Source organism: Leptidea sinapis, chromosome 30 (genome assembly GCF_905404315.1).
Source record: "Leptidea sinapis chromosome 30, ilLepSina1.1, whole genome shotgun sequence".
In the NCBI taxonomy this organism is placed as follows: Eukaryota; Metazoa; Arthropoda; class Insecta; order Lepidoptera; family Pieridae; genus Leptidea; species Leptidea sinapis.
The window spans coordinates 9,190,055-9,206,587 of NC_066294.1; the positions used below are offsets into that span (position 1 = coordinate 9,190,055).

General features: G+C 36.0%; 1 protein-coding gene across 3 annotated transcripts in view; it reads right to left on the reverse strand.

Moving 5' to 3' along the window:
- LOC126973692 (neurogenic protein mastermind-like) overlaps nucleotides 1-16,533 on the reverse strand; it is a 92,176-nt gene that overhangs the window by 37,147 nt on the left and 38,496 nt on the right. The window lies entirely within an intron of this gene.

Here is a 16,533-nt window from a genome sequence, read left to right on the forward strand (position 1 = left end):
GTTCGACGAATCTAAATTGTCTCTCATTTGAACAATTATAGATTTTAATTCCGAACGATTTTGCGATAAAACATATTGTATTTTCTTTGATTAACGCGAATGTTAAACACATTTAAATAAAACACTTTTAAAGGATTAAAACGCGTGTAATTGTAACTGTGTTTTACATTACATTTTTGAGAGAAACATGTTCTAGAGAGATCTGGAAATGTCTTACACGCTTACAATTACATGCGTTTTAATCCTTTTGAAGTGTTTTATTTAAATAATATATATTGTAATTAGAAAATAGATATAACCTCGTTAAGGTAAATTTATACGTTTGGCTCATAACAAGCAACATATCGAAATGAAGGCTTATAATATAAATATTAAGGACATTAAAGTGTGTTTAGTATCAGCCCTTTTTATTTTGCAGTAATGCATTGTTGCGACACAGTTTAGCATTATATTTCTGTCATCACAACATACAGACTGCTTTATTTTATCTATATTATGTAGACTAACATAAAATTCAGGGGATTCTTGTTAATACGGGGTGTGAGTGGGAGGCTCCTTTGCACAGGATTCCAGCTAGATTATGGGTACCACAACGGCGCGTATTTCTGCCGTGAGGCTGTAATGTGTTAACATTATTGTGTTTCCATCTGAAGGTGCTAGTGCTAGTGAAATTACTGGACAAATGAGACTTCACATCTTATCTTAAGGAGACCAGCGCATTTATAGTGCCGCTCAGAATTTTTGGGTTTTTCAAGAATCCTGAGTGGCACTGCATTGTAATGGGTAAGGCGTATCAGTTATTATAAACCGAACGTCCAGCTCGTCTCGTCGTTTATTTTGATAAAAAAAAAAACCATACAAAACTACCCAATAGGAGCTGAACTTGCACCTAACTAACATCTAGTATATATAACAAGTCTGTCTGTTACATAAAATAATGCATTGTTGATGGATTCCCCTTAACATCGAAGGCATTAACCAACGGTATATGTATAATCTGTGGCAACGGCTACAGCGACACAAGTTAACGGCACCCATTATCAAGACGCGCATCAACTATCCGCGCGCCACTAGACACTGACCCGAGCACCGTCGTGGTAACTGGTATTGCACCGGGAGCGAAACTTTTATCTCTCGACGCTTGTCAATGTGCACTCTAATTGTATTTTTTATACGTGCTCTAACCAACTGAGCTAATCGTTCGAGTACTGCCTCGTTATAAAATTCTGTTTGCTTTGTTCAACTCTCAGGTTGTGGCTTCGTTCGGCACGGAAAGCCGGAGGTCGTGGGTTCGAATCACGCATACTTCATAAAATTTTGTTTTTCAAATTTTATTTGTGTATTAATCCTAGAAGTGAGGGTTATCACTTAAAAAAAACATAACATATTGTTTACTTAGATTTTTTATATGTTCGGCTGATGGTAATTTATACGCCCTGCCCAATACAATGCAGTGACGCTCAGGATTGTTGAAAAACCCAAAAATTCTGAGAGGCACTACATTTAATTTGCCCAGTAATTTTACTAGCTATGACGCCCTTCAGACAGAAACACAGTAATGTTTACACATTACTGCTTCACGGCTGAAAAAGGTGCCGGTGTGGTACCCATAATCTAGCAGGCATTCTGTGCAAAGGAGCCCGACCAGGTCCCACTGGAAATGCCCTTAGTCGCCTCTTACGACATACTGGACCTGGGACTTCCCTATTCTTTTTATACCCCGGGGAAGCACATGGCAAAGATACAGTACATTATATATGTACAGTATATAAATATATTTTAATATTTGCAGAATAAAGTTCACAAATTGACTTATAATTTCAAATGTTGGACACTTTAAAGGCTGGAACTTTCAAATATGTCATGCCCACAGCTAAGTGAAATAATATTTTCTATACGTGTGATATAAATATATACAACGAAAATAACAAAAAAAACTATGTATGTACTTATGTATGTACGCAAAAATATATACTTCTTTACCCTAACAAAGCAAATATCCTTAAAATTATTTATCCCTCGTGCTATACTACGATTGTAAAAATCTAGAAAGAACTATATTGTAAAAATCTTGCAACGGTGACTTTGACAATTAATTATTAATTAACGAATACGGCTGTACGGGCTAGAACCCTTTGCCTATCCTAATAATGAGCGAAGAAACCAAAAAAAAAAAAACTAATGTCGCAAACCTCAGAAAATTTTAGGAACCAACTTCACCAAGAAGTATAACTTCAAAAAATATAGTACGGGCCTCCCTGCCCAAATCCGAATCACACTTAAGGCGACACTAAATGCCAGTGACCTTGAGCGATATGAGTTCACGGCTGCCGGCCGCCATCTATATAACAAAGCCAATATTTTAAAAATTCTTGCGTGGAACGTAACGTTTTAACAGTTGCAAACAGTTTATATGCTTACAATTCTCGTTATTCATTTCTTAACTGAATAAATGTACCTACACAAAAAAGTACAAGCTATAAGAATAACTTTTCTGAGAGTAGTACTAAACATATGCGTCATGCCATGCCAAAAAACTTGTATAACTGCAAAGAAAAGTGGTAGTTTAAAAAGGCTCGGCAGTGTCAACTATAATCAACAGCAAGCATTAGCAACATACAAATAAGACTTAAGGATATTTGTAACATGATTAAATAGTGTTCCTAGCTCCAAATAATATATTTTCACCACAAAACTTAACTAAAAACACCTTGTTTGCGTGTTTTCTCTTAACACTTCGCCTTAACCGGTTCATTCTCTGCGGGTACTTGTGGCAGCCCTAGCGCGCACCGCACTAGTACCACATACGTGTCCCGTTACGTTTCGTGGATAACCTTCATATTAGAATGCGACTCTACGTATTCCAGTTTACGAGTGTAATACATTGCATGAATTGCACAAGAATATGTTCTGCAAGTGAATTCTTCTCTACACCAACTAGAACGATGTAATAACATTGTAATACTAGAGTAGATGTTGAAAATACTAAAACAGTTAACATGTACGTTTGTTACCAGTGGGAGGCTCCTTTGCACCGGATGCCGGCAAGATTATGGGTACCACAACGGCGCCTATTTCTGCCGTGAAACAGTAATGTGTCAGCATTACTGTGTTTCGGTCTGAAGGGCTTTGTAATGGGCAGGGCGTATCAATAACCATCAGCTGAAGGTCCTGCTCGTCTCGTCCCTTATTTTCATAAAAGAAAACGTTTTACCGCCCTCTCCCGTTTCTCTTACAAGAATTATTTAAAAGCACGTAATGTTATATCTTGTTAGTACGGAACCTTCCGAAGGAAAGTAAGCCTGAATGGCCGAGTAGTCAAAAATAACTTTTAATATTTTCTGCCTATTAAGCTGAGGCATAGACGAGCATCCATACTGTAATATATGCGTGTAATATTTTAATGTCGCCAATAAAGCACAGTTGTTTGGTGCAACAGATAACTAATTCTACGGATCGTAGGTTCATAGAAATATTAGGTAATCAATGACGTTAATCTATACACATACCCTCTTATTCATAATGGTCCGCTAACTTTAAACAGCCGCTAACGAGTGTTTTTATAATGGGCATAATCTATGCATATATCATTCGCAGTCTGATAGCGGAACGGCAAAAGTGTACTAAAAGACAATATAAGCGCGTACACCTTCCTTAAAAGCCGACAACGCTCCTGTGATTCCTCTGGTGTTGCAAGAGAATGTGGACGGCGGTGATCACTTAACACCAGGTGACCCGTACGCTCTTTTGTCCTCCTTTTCCATAAAAAAGCACACTTTTCTCCTAAGTCGTGTGTCAACTGTCAACTGCCGAATCGGGTTCTGAATTCAAAATACGTAACCTACTCTGAATAAATGCTTTACACTGCTGCCTATTTACTGACAATATTTTAGACAACAGGAGTAGATGTATGGTTATAGCAGTCGATGCTAATTAAGATGTAATTTGTGTTTCAAAAAAAGCGCGTACACCTTCCTTAAAGGCCGGCAACGCTCCTGTGATTCCTCTGGTGTTGCAAGAGAATGTGGGCGGCGTTGATCACTTAACACCAGGTGACCCGTAGGCTCGTTTGTCCTCCTATTCCATAAAAAAAAAGCCAGGCAATAAAATCCCTTTCTTCAGCGTTAAGGTACATAATATAATAGTCTATGCATAGATTCGTGTGACGTCACGGGAGCCAAGTAACGGCTTGTACCCGCCCACGCACGAGCACCGAGCAAACTACGTCACGACCGCCCACTCGTACCCACCGAAGGGTCAAAGGTCAAACACATTGCTACCAGACTAAATATACGTTGCACCTTATTTCATGCATGAAGGTATATACCTTCATATATATAATTGGCATGAAGGTATATACCTTATAAAGAAGGTATATATATATATATATATATATAATTGGCATAATTTCAAATTTGCGCTTTTTATGACCACCGATGTTTTTTTATGGGGGAGAATCGAAGCGGTAGCCCGTGGCTACCAAGGCGAGTTTTAAGGGTTCTGTAGCCAAATTTATAGATTCGACATGTCTGTCTGTCCGTACGTCCGTATGTCACAGACACTTTTTTGCTGAAACTAAAAGAACTATACTGTTGAAACTTGGTAAGTAGATGTATTCTGTGAAGTGCATTAAGATTTTCACACAGAATGAGAAAAAAAACAAGAAATTTTAGGGGTTCCCTTAAATACTTACCCCCTTATTCATAATACTTAAAGCATTGCTAATTCTCACTCTGTCTTCTTCTATTGACCTAAGTCAGAATGAGAAAAACACTCTCACCCATCGGTACATCATACATGTGAATCTATGGATAGGTCTTCAAAAATGATATTGAGGTTTCTGATATCATTTTTTTAACTGAATTCCAAAGTGGTAAAATGTGTCGCCCCGCCCCCCTGTAACTTCTAAAATAAGAGAATAATAAAACTAAAAAACATATATTATGTATATTACCATGCAAACTTCCACCGAAAATTGGTTTGAACGAGATTATAAAATTACTGGCCAAATCTGACTTAATATCTGATGTCCCTAGGTGACGAGCGCAATTGTAGTGCCGCTCAGAATTTTTGGCGTCAATTACCATCAGGTGAACGTCCTGCTCGTCTCGTCCCTTATTGTTATAAAAAGCTTTACAGTTGATAACCTGCTCAACCCCAATAATTGCATATTAGAAAATTGATTTCAATTTAGAAACGGAGTAAACCCGAGAGAATTTTGGTTACAAGTTTAATTTAATTAATCCCAGAAGTGAGAGATATGTACTCATCATTAGTGTTCTAATAAAAAATAAAAAAAAATAACTTAATATTCATTTGATTCGTGTAAATAGCGGTTATTTCGACAAAACCATTTTTTATTTTATATATTTAAACCATTGTATAATACAGGTGTTTTTTTTGGGAAGGGCGGTGATGGCCAAGTCGGAAACTACGAGATTTAGAGTAAAATCGTGAAAGGAGTCGTGCAAAGATTGATCCTTATCAGCAACAGAGGGCCAATGATTCAGTAATACACGATTTTGATTTTTTTTTTTTTTTTGAAAAATCATTCGGGTCGATTTCCGTCAGATACAGGAAGTTTTACACTGTATCTACATTGTATGAAATTTTTCCAACAATAATTGTTATAGAAGTTCAACAAGAGCATGTTAGAAACACAAAGTTGTAAATAGCATATCGTAGCGGTTCGTCGTTACGTAATATTAATTATTATAATATAGCGCTCTGACGCCGCGTATTGTGTCCGCGCGACTTACGTAAAGGCTAATATATTTCGTTTGCATAATCTCGTTGCATTATGCATTAGTTACCTACTGGTCATCAGTTTCGATGCACTTTTCTATTATAACTAGCTGACGCGACACACGTTGTTCTGTACATCCATACTAATATTATAAATGTGAATGTAAGTTTCTTTGTTACGCTTTTATGCCGGAGCTACTGAACCGATTTTGATAAAATTTGGTACAGTGATAGACTAGATTAGTGATTCGTGAATAACTGAAAGTCCTACCTACTTAAAGCTCATTGACGTGAGCTTTAAGTAGGTTTCGTTTGCCATAGCAATCTTCCTCAAAAAAAGATTTATATAATATGTTGGGAACGGGAGCGAAAACGGGAATGGGAACTGGAATAGGACACGAGATAATCTTCAATTACAAACTTGCTTATTATTTTTAAAAACCCTTTATTAACGCGGATGAAGTCGCGGGCATCAGCTAGTAATAAATAAAATACTGTTTTTTATGAATTTGTCAATAGTATTTCATAACGTCAAGAAATATTTCGTAAAATATGCTCCCTGTTATTATACTGAAATTGTTTCACAGCAGAACCGTCAAAACGTGCGACAATAAACTCTCTCGTAGAAAATATGTCCATACAAAACAAATATCTATACACATAAAAATTAATTGCTGTTCATTAGTCAAAACTCGAGAAAAGCTGTACCGATTTGGCTAATTTTGGTCTTGAATTATTTGTGGAAGTCGAGAGAAGGTTTAAAAGGCGAATAAATATGAAAATGTTCAACAAAAAAAAAAAAAATGTTTTTACTTTGATGTGTCCCCGGCGTTCAGAAATCAAATTGAAAGAATAGTTTAAAATGAATAACTAATTAGAATCTTTGTATCTTTCTAACTTTCTCAGGAGGTAAAAAACAAACTGAATTATAGCTACCTATAGTTGGTAGATTAACTACAGTTGTTAACTATGATGGCAATACAAAGTTTGCTGGGTCAGCTAGTTGGAAATAAAAATAATTTGACGTAATTCCAGAAAAACGTTTCAAACCACAATCATGTCGAAATTAAGTTATGAACACAAAACAGGTCACATGATTCATATTAACGGACTGACAAAAAATGGCAGGCCTACTGTCACTCTTTAAATGACACCATGAGTCATGACTTAGTAGCCCAACCCACATGTATGGAAAACACTAATAGTTATAAAACTTTAAACACGAATTCCTAATGTGATGTTTGTGACTTGGAACGTTTTTCAGGAACTACGTCCAATTATGAGCCCCAAATCGAAACATAGACTATGAGAGATAAAGAAGAAAGAAGAGAGAGACGTGATTTAAATAAATAAAGTTAATAATTTCTTCCGAAGGTTTTAATACCTTTAGTAAAAAAAGCAATGTGTTTCAGTGCTGTACCTGCATATTATATACAAAATTTCTAATCAATTCGACCTAGTGCCAGTGACATTATATGCCACTACTTCTTCCGCAGTCCGCACACCATGTTTTGCCGCCAATTTGTTCGGCAAATGTACTGCGCAGGTGCATTGTCAGTGTTCTTTTTACATTGCGAAATACATAATCAACATATTATGTAATATTTTGCAGTGAGCCTAAAATATTTCGTATTTATTCCAATTATCCTTTGAATCATCCTGGGAAGCTCACAAAAATCGGATGTGTCAGAATAGCCCTCGACATGATTTACCTACTGTAAAAGAAAGTGTGCGTTATGTCAGGTTCTAGAATACATTTTACGATGGCTTTACAATAGAGTGTTATAACAAATTACGTTATGCTATTACGAAATATGTACATGCAAACACAATTATTACAACATTTGGTTGTTACAAAAGGTTTCGTATTATGTCAGAGAGCTCTAATGCTGAGACCACGTCACTGGCACAGGGCCTTTCCATATTCCTCTATCACTTCATATTCATATTCAAATTCAAATATTTTTATTTAAAATAGGATATGAAATCACTTACTAATAAACAGCAAAAGAAACAGAGGTAGACAGCCTATATATGAGATATATCATATATTTTCTTTTAGAGGGGGCAAACGGGCAAGAGGCTCACGGGATGGGGAGAGGTATCTATTATGTTAAATTGGCACAGGAATAAAGGCTTTTTTATTTTATTTATTTATGAAATCACTAATTTATTATTACTATTATTCAAAAACTACCACCCATTCGAAAGAGTATGCCTCAGAACGGGCGCAAGAAACTCAGCGGCCTTCTTTTTTTTCTCATAAAATATATGGTTTCAATGTTATATTATAGTAAAATAAAACTTATTATTTAATAGCCTGAGGGCGGTCGCTCCATTCCTAATCTGTGGTATCATTGAAAAATTAATTTATGTTATAGTGACCTTTACTACACAAACGTGTTTTAACAATTCTTTTTAAATTTCGTAATACAATTGTTTTGGACATTTTCTGGGATATTTTTTTATGTTCACTTCGAAGGCTCAGTCACTACCATACAAAAGCCTACAATACCTGGCAGCATATTTATTTTCTTATTGGTATAATATCTCTAACGTTTATTCTAGAATCATATCGAATAAAAAAGTAAACAAGTTGTTTATGAAAAAGCAAGTTATGCCATACTCGAACTTATAGTCTGAGACATAAGGTAGAGATGGCTTACATTATTATTTTAAAGACTTTCGCGAAAATACTATGTTACGTTCGTAACAATATATTTCTTATGGAATTGGAGGTCTAACAAGACCACAGACCACCTTAAAGTACGTTAGTAATCAATCACTGCCGCCGAAAAGCCTCCACAATGATGTTTCTTTAGAATATTAAGTTACATTACTTAGGTGGTAGCCAAAAGCTAGTTAATAACCTGGTGTTTAAAATGTTATATCCCTACCAATATTATAAATGTGAATGTAAGTTTGTTTGTTACGCTTTCACGCCGGAGCTACTGAACTGATTTTGATGAAATAAGGTACAGCGATAGACTAGAACTTGGGAAAGGACACAGGCATATTTCATCCTGTAAAATTGGATGGATCTCGCGGGATTTGTAAAAAACGTTGAGAGAGAGAGACACAGATTATCACTTTGGAAGTGTTTCTCGCGCAAACTATTCAGTTTAGAAAAAAGTGATATTAGATCTGAACATCATTTTTGAAGAGCTATCGATAGATCGTACCTACGGGTTTGATGAAAATATTTTTTTGAGTTTCAGTTCTAAATATGGGAACCCCCAAAATTTATTGTTTTTTTTTTTTCTATTTTTGTGTGAAAACGTTAATGCTGTTCACAGAATACATCTACTTACCAAGTTTTATCAGTATAGTTTTTATAGTTTTAGAAAAAAGTAGCTGTGACAGACAGGCATGACGAATCTATCCGTGTTCCAAATTTGCCATTTGGCTAGGGAATCCTAAAAACCTGATATACGTCAGGGTTATATTACAGTTTCAACTGTATACTTCCAAATATAATTTTAGTTCAAAGAACTGTCTCAGTTGGGGATTATCACCGAGCCAGCAGTGCCATTTTTAACGGGACTTTAAAATTCAGGTAAGACATGACGAGACCCCGGTTGACAAGATCACGAGTGATAAACATACTCAGGCCCGAAATACTTTTCTATACATCTTATATATAAAATTCCGTGTCCCGGTGTCTTTTACCAAACTCCTCCGAAACGGCTAAACCAATTTGTTTGAAAATTTCTGTGTTATCGGGTAGGTCTGAGAATCGGCCAACATCTACTTTTCATACCCATAATTTTTTTTATTATGGTTCAGCATTGAAATATACACACATTTTCAAGTTTTCGCTCTTCTATGATCCACAACTATTTTTGTATCACGATTTTTATATTATTCTGTTTCACCCACCACACCGATATAGGGTTGCAAGATGGCAATCGAATACAATAATTGTAGTACGATATATTTGGTAGGTGTGAGAATCGGTTGCATCAAAATTTTAATAATTGTTTTTTTTATATGTTATATGGCAATACGACGTTTGCTGGGTCAGCTAGTACTTAATAAAATTCTCGTGTCCCGGTGTTTGTTACCAAACCCCTCCGAAACGGCTAAACCAATTTGTTTGAAAATTTATGTGTATATCGGGTAGGTCTGAGAATCGGCCAACATCTACTTTTCATACCCATACATTTTTTTTTATTTTTTTTTATTATGATTCAGCATTGAGAAATACAGACATTTTCAAGTTTTCGCCCTTCTACGATCAACAACTATTTTTGTATCACGATTTTTATATTATTCTGTTCCACAAATCCGCAATAGGGTTGCAAGATGGCAATCGAATACAATAATTGTAGTACGATATATTTTATAGGTCTGAGAATTGGTCGTCATCTATTTCTTATACCCTATAAATTTTAATCACCTATTGATTTTTTTAAATTACTTTACATGGCATTACAAAGTTTGCTGGGTCAGCTAGCAGAGTAGTAGGAGAAGAGAGATTATCAAGAATTAAGAGAAGTCAGAGATTATGAAATTTCATTTGCCATTGTGTCAGAATTGTTCCTGACACACTTTGGCACGAAATTTTATTAAGGAAAGCAAACAACTACTACTTACAGAGTAGGTACATAAAGAAACTACATATAATACTAATAAAATTGTAGTCAGATACGCTATCCACAAGTTACTATGACGTAAAACTTTAAGTACATAGAAAAAGTGTTTATACAATACTAATTGAAAAGAAATAAATAATGTTCTAAACTATGGCTAGGAGGCTGGATGGCTTGGAGTAAATTAAATTTATAACAATTAAAAAAAAAAACAAAACAAACGAGATAATTACCTACACAAATATACAGTAGTGTAAGTACATCGCAAACTATCCATTCTGTTTTGTTCCATCTTTAACCGTAATTTTACGTTTTTTATCGTTTCTAGAACACAGTTAAAGTTTTTGTGATATATATATTTATTAATTGTTTCACAACACCGTACAAAACGAGCATACCTACACTTGGCAGGCGGGGAAAGAAATATAAGATAAAAACCTATTTTAACCGGTAACAACCGTTAAATTTAAAACCGGTTCCAAGCCTTGCCTACTGTCACCCTCGACCTGGCTACATTGTAATACATCCTAAGACTTAAAATACGGCTAAGCGAGATCTGAACATGAACACACATGCTTAGGTTCACAATTCCCAAAACACTACCATCCAAATTCGCTCTGTAACATTGTGCAGTTCATCTACTTTCAGCCATCGTTTCCAAAACTTTATGACAATAAAGGACGACACGAGCAAGACGTTAAGCTGATGCAAATTGATACGCCCTCAGGATTCTTGAAAAGCCAAAAATTCTAAACGGCCCTACAGTTGCGCTCATCACCTTGAGACAAGACAATGCCCAGTCATTTCACAACGGCGCCTTTCAGATCGAAACACAATAATGCTTACACATTACTGCGTCACGGCAGAAAAAAGGCACCATTGTGGTACCCCTAATCTAACCATCATCCTGTGCAAAGAAGCCTACCACTGGTAAACTCTACACATGAACACATCACAATAATATTATCTTACGTAATACTTAATAAATATTGTCCGAGTCAATGATGCCATTCCAAGCTACTATGGAATTATTAATTCCCATATTTTTTGTTATATTGTATGGTAAGCAACTTACCCACGCACGTAAAACTTAGAGAATTTAATAAAATAGACCATTGTTTTTCCAAAGGTGAATGCAAGCAAGAAAAATATTAGAACTCAAAAATGTTCATAAAACGAAAAACGGGCCAAACTATGTGAAGTTTTTATAGGACCAAATGACAACGTTTTCGCATCAAATTACAGAAGAATCACATAAATCGACGTTCACGAATCTCAGTGTAATCGGTGTACATACATTAAAAAAATACCAATCGAATTGAGAACCTCCTTTTTTTATAAGTCGGTTAAAAACAAAGCTGGATTCGTCGGGTACCATTGTAACCTGTATGCACTAAATATAGCGAAAAGTACGAATACTCCAGGTTTAAATCCATCTCATATATATATGTTTATGCACACTACAAAAAAATACGCTTTGTGCGAGCGTGGTTATGTATCAAATACAAATATATATATATATATATTCAAAATAGGAATTAAAATCACTTTTTGACCGCCAAAAACTACCAACCATTCAGGAGACCAGAGAAGAAAAAATTAAAATTTCATCACAATATAATATCGTACAATAAAATTTATTTTTGAATAGCCTGAGGCTGTCGCTCAATTCGGAATATAACGAACGACTGCGAAAGTTAACGATCGAAAGAGGTTCACTGAAGAAGAGAGAAAAAGAAGGAAGATCTTCTACTGGCTTTCTTTCCTTCTTTGACAAAATGATGACATTTTTTTTTATTAATAATGTAATGTACAAGGACCATCATAATCATAAATATGTTTAAAAAATCAGAAACAACACGCCATTACAATTTTATTAAGGGGGTTTGCTCACTACACCGTATCATACCGTGACGGTTGCGATGCTCGGCAGTCAGAAATTACTAAATTATCAGGCATAAAATATTTTTTCTGTTGTAAAGTATGAGAATGCCCACTGTCGTTTTGTCTTTGAACAACACCTTGGTATGTCATGCATATAATATATTTGTTTCAGGTAAGAAAATAAATCTGTTTTGATTCTGGGCACCGGTCATCTAAGCTTGGTGGTCTACTGAAACGTGACATTGGCGTGTTGTGGTGCCCCTTCCACAGAAGCCACTAGAAGGAATTGAATAGAATATAGCGTACAAAACATGTTTCTTCCCTTGGCGGTTACGTCTTCGACTTTATAATACGGGGAACGCCTAATCAAGGGCAAACCCTTTCAGTTACCACATTACAAACACAGGACTTGAAAAGGACTTTAAATTCACAGCAACCAGAAGCGATTGTTTACTATCTGTAATGATTATTACCTGACCAATGAGTATTTAGTATACCCGCTCACCTCAGTTTTTTGACTATTTCGAATATTCATTTGATATAAGGAGTTAAATGGGTTACGCACTGAGCACAAATTCAAGAAATATATTAAAGCTTCTTTGACAAAGAAGGCTTACTATAGTACAATAGATTATATACAGGATAATGATGCATGGTTCTTGTCTGGTTCTACGTAGGCCTTCTAAAATGTATAATATCAAATAGGCTAAGTTGTTATATGATTTTATCTACACCCATGCTTTAAATCCTCTATTAAAGATTCTGAACCAGTAAGCTTATTGCCAACATTGTTCTAATAACCATTACATCATCCAAAAGAGTTGTAATGTTGTACTGAATTTCATAACAACACTCCTATGTTTTTTTTAATCCCTTCAGGCGCAAATAGTTTCAACATACAGCCACATTCTTATTGCTCGATGCGTGGTATCTGTATGAATTTCAAAAAAAAACATTTTCGTTTACGCGCGCTCCACACTCCCAGAACGTCGCGCGCCGTAAAAAAAAAGTAGGTTATTTGAATCCCCGCCATTTTTCTTCGATATTTTTATTTTTTTGTTTACAAAAATGAGCGATTCATTTTAAACGCTGCAAAAGAACATTATATTCGAGTGAATTTTAATTATTGCACTATACAAAATGTAAATTACTACTAAAATAAATAATTGTTTTATTAATACTTATTTTATTTATATATAATCAGTAACGAATGATATTAGGTTACTACTAGGACTGGTGTTTTAATGTTAGCAGTAAGCTAACTGTTCCAGAATCTTTTAGAGGATTCATATTCTGGGTGTAGATAAAGTCTTGTATGCAACTGTTGATAATTAGGTATTAAAACACTCATGTGATACTATTATCACACTCGGCTTCGCCTAGTGAGATAAATCCACATTGGTGTTTTGATACCCCTTATTACACAACAGTTGCATAAATAACTATAAAAGACGGGCTAGGAGTTGCTGATCATTTCCTATCCCCGTGCCATAGCCTAAATATGTTATGTTAATATCACTCCTTATGGTAAAAAAAAGTGTGTGTGTACTTATGTATGCACGTAAGGAGATACTTGTTTGGCGTAACAAAGCAAAAATCCTTAAAATTATTAATTCCTCCTGCTATTGTACGTTTGTAGAAATAACAATATTGTAAAATCTTGCAAAGATCGCTTTGACAATTAATTATTAAATAACGAATACGGCTGTATGGGCTTAAACCCATTGCCTGTTTTTATAATGGACGAAGAAACCAAAAAAAAATAACGAATTTCGCAAACGTCAGAAAATTTTAGGAACCAACTTCACCCTGTTACTTTTGTGATACAGTGATGCGCGCGCATTTTGAAATTTCACTCACATTTCTTTTTCATAACGCGCCTAAAGAAGTATAACTTCAAAAATATTTCTATTTTCGTTTTTGTGAGATACACAGCGCGGTGTTGGTGCGGCACGGTATAGTGGGCAGGCTCCTTTACAGTGTAAGACGCTCAGAGGAAGTGTTGACTTTTTATTCGGTCGGTATAATGCGAGCGATGTCATCGGCCGTGTCACCGCGGCCGCCCGGCCGGCACGACCAGTGACGACGTCTTATCGTGCATTGTTACAATTTAGAAAGTTCTCGTGTAGAGGACCGGTTACACACAATATCTGCCGGGTATCGCGTAACTATGACGATGTTACCATTGCTACCGTTACGACACTAACGTGTTCTTCAAAACGTACTTTCAATTAGATATCAAATGAGAATATTGCAAATTGTTATATATACAGAGTATGGATTTGTACTTTGGGTAAAGATGGGCCGACGAAAAGAAGATATGAGAACGAGCAAGAGGTTCACTGGATAGTACGTGATACGCCCTGTCCATTACAAGGCAGTAGCCGCTTAGTGAGCTTAATTCTTGAAAAGCACAAAATTCTCAGCGCCATCTTAACTGCGCTCATCACATTGAGATATAAAATGGTAAGTCTTATGTCTCTAGTAAATTCACCAGATACGGCGCCCTTCAGACCGAAACACAAAAATGCTTGCACATTACTGCTTAACGGCAGAATAAGGCTTCGCTGTGGTACTATTAAAGGTAATTAATAAAGAACTTAATAACTAAAACAAACATTTGCAGTCGTAGACTACTTTAGTATTTTTTTTAATGAAAATAAGGGACGAGACGAGCAGGACTTTCAGCTGATGGTAATTGACACGCCCTGCCTATTACAATGAAGTGCCGCTCAGGATTCTTGGAAAACCCCAAAAATTCTGAGCGGCACTACAACTGCGCTCGTCACCTTGAGACATAAGATGTTAAATCTCTTATGCCCAGTAATTTCACTAGCTACGGTGCCCTTCGGACCGAAACACAATAATGTTTACACATTGTTTCACGGCAGAAATAGGCGCCGTTGAGGTACCCATAATCTAGCCGGCATCCTGTGCAGAGGAGCCACTGGTAAACTGGTACAGTAGTAGTTTTAGTTATAAAAACAGATTGTGCTATTCTTATACTATTTTTCAACTCGCGTGTTTGTCAATAAGACTGCGATTGGGCTCCAATTGAATTTTTTATCTGTGATTAACGTCTCAGGAACAAGGAGTACTCTCGATGGTAGGTATTTAGCGTCGCAACTCGTTAATGATACGATGCCGATCGGATTTGTTTGAACTTTCACTGTGGAGGTTTTGCCTGAAGCAACGCTGTAAATACTGAAACGCGGAGAAAGTAATAATATCGAAGGTGGTCAAATAATAAATTCTTGTGAAGTGATCAGTCAGAATGAGGATACCCTGACTGAACCAGGGGAAATTCAAAAGCGGAGAGGCTTTTGAAGAAGAACTTTTAGAGAAGAACCCATGTCATATCAACCTGGAAAATTTTTAAAAATCCCCATTGAGCCGGCTTCAGACCGAACTCCTTTCTGAGCCCTTACGACAAGATTACCAAAAAGGTGGTGTCCGGTATTTCAAAAATGTTTATCTTATTAAAAGTAAAATAAATATACTCAAATATCACTTTTGTTAAGATCATAGATAAAGCATTCTATTTCACTAAATTACATTTTTTTTTGTGAAAATAAGGGACGAGACGAGCAGGACGTTCAGCTGATGGTAATTGATACGCCCTGCCTATTACAATGCAGTGCCGCTCAGGATTATTGAAAAACCCCAAAAATTCTGAGCGGCACTACAACTGCGCTCGTCACCTTGAGACATAAGATGTTAAGTCTCATTTACCTAGAAATTACACTACATTAAAGATGTTTTTTTCCGTAAATTAAACAAGTGCCAACTATCGCAAAACTTTTCATTCACACACACATATAAATAACTTATTAACGCTCTACAGCAGCTCATGTACCTTTACATACCTTTCGTAATTAATACTAAATTGTTTCAGTTAAATTCTGTTAGAAATTACACTACAAATCCCGGACTTGAATTTTTTTTAATTTTGTATTATCTAAGTAAAATATAATGTAGGCGTATAAAATGTATCGCACGGTAAAGTGTAACATAATATATTAGAGCGTAAATTAGAACCAAGTATGTGTTAGAGCGGGACGGCACGTGTGACGCGTCCCACCAACCCTTCACAGCGGCGCGGCACAGCGGTGGCGCGCGCACGACCAGTCCGGTCGATAATACCCCAGACTCCTTGGTATTTAATATCCTTCAGCGCGAATTACTCAATAAAAAATACAGTTTCTGTATATACAATGCAGTTTTAACTCTTACACATAATAACACAGTAAAAAGCAGGAAGAATAATATTAATTTGAACACGAATAGCTTGTCTTGGAATTTCAGCGATATG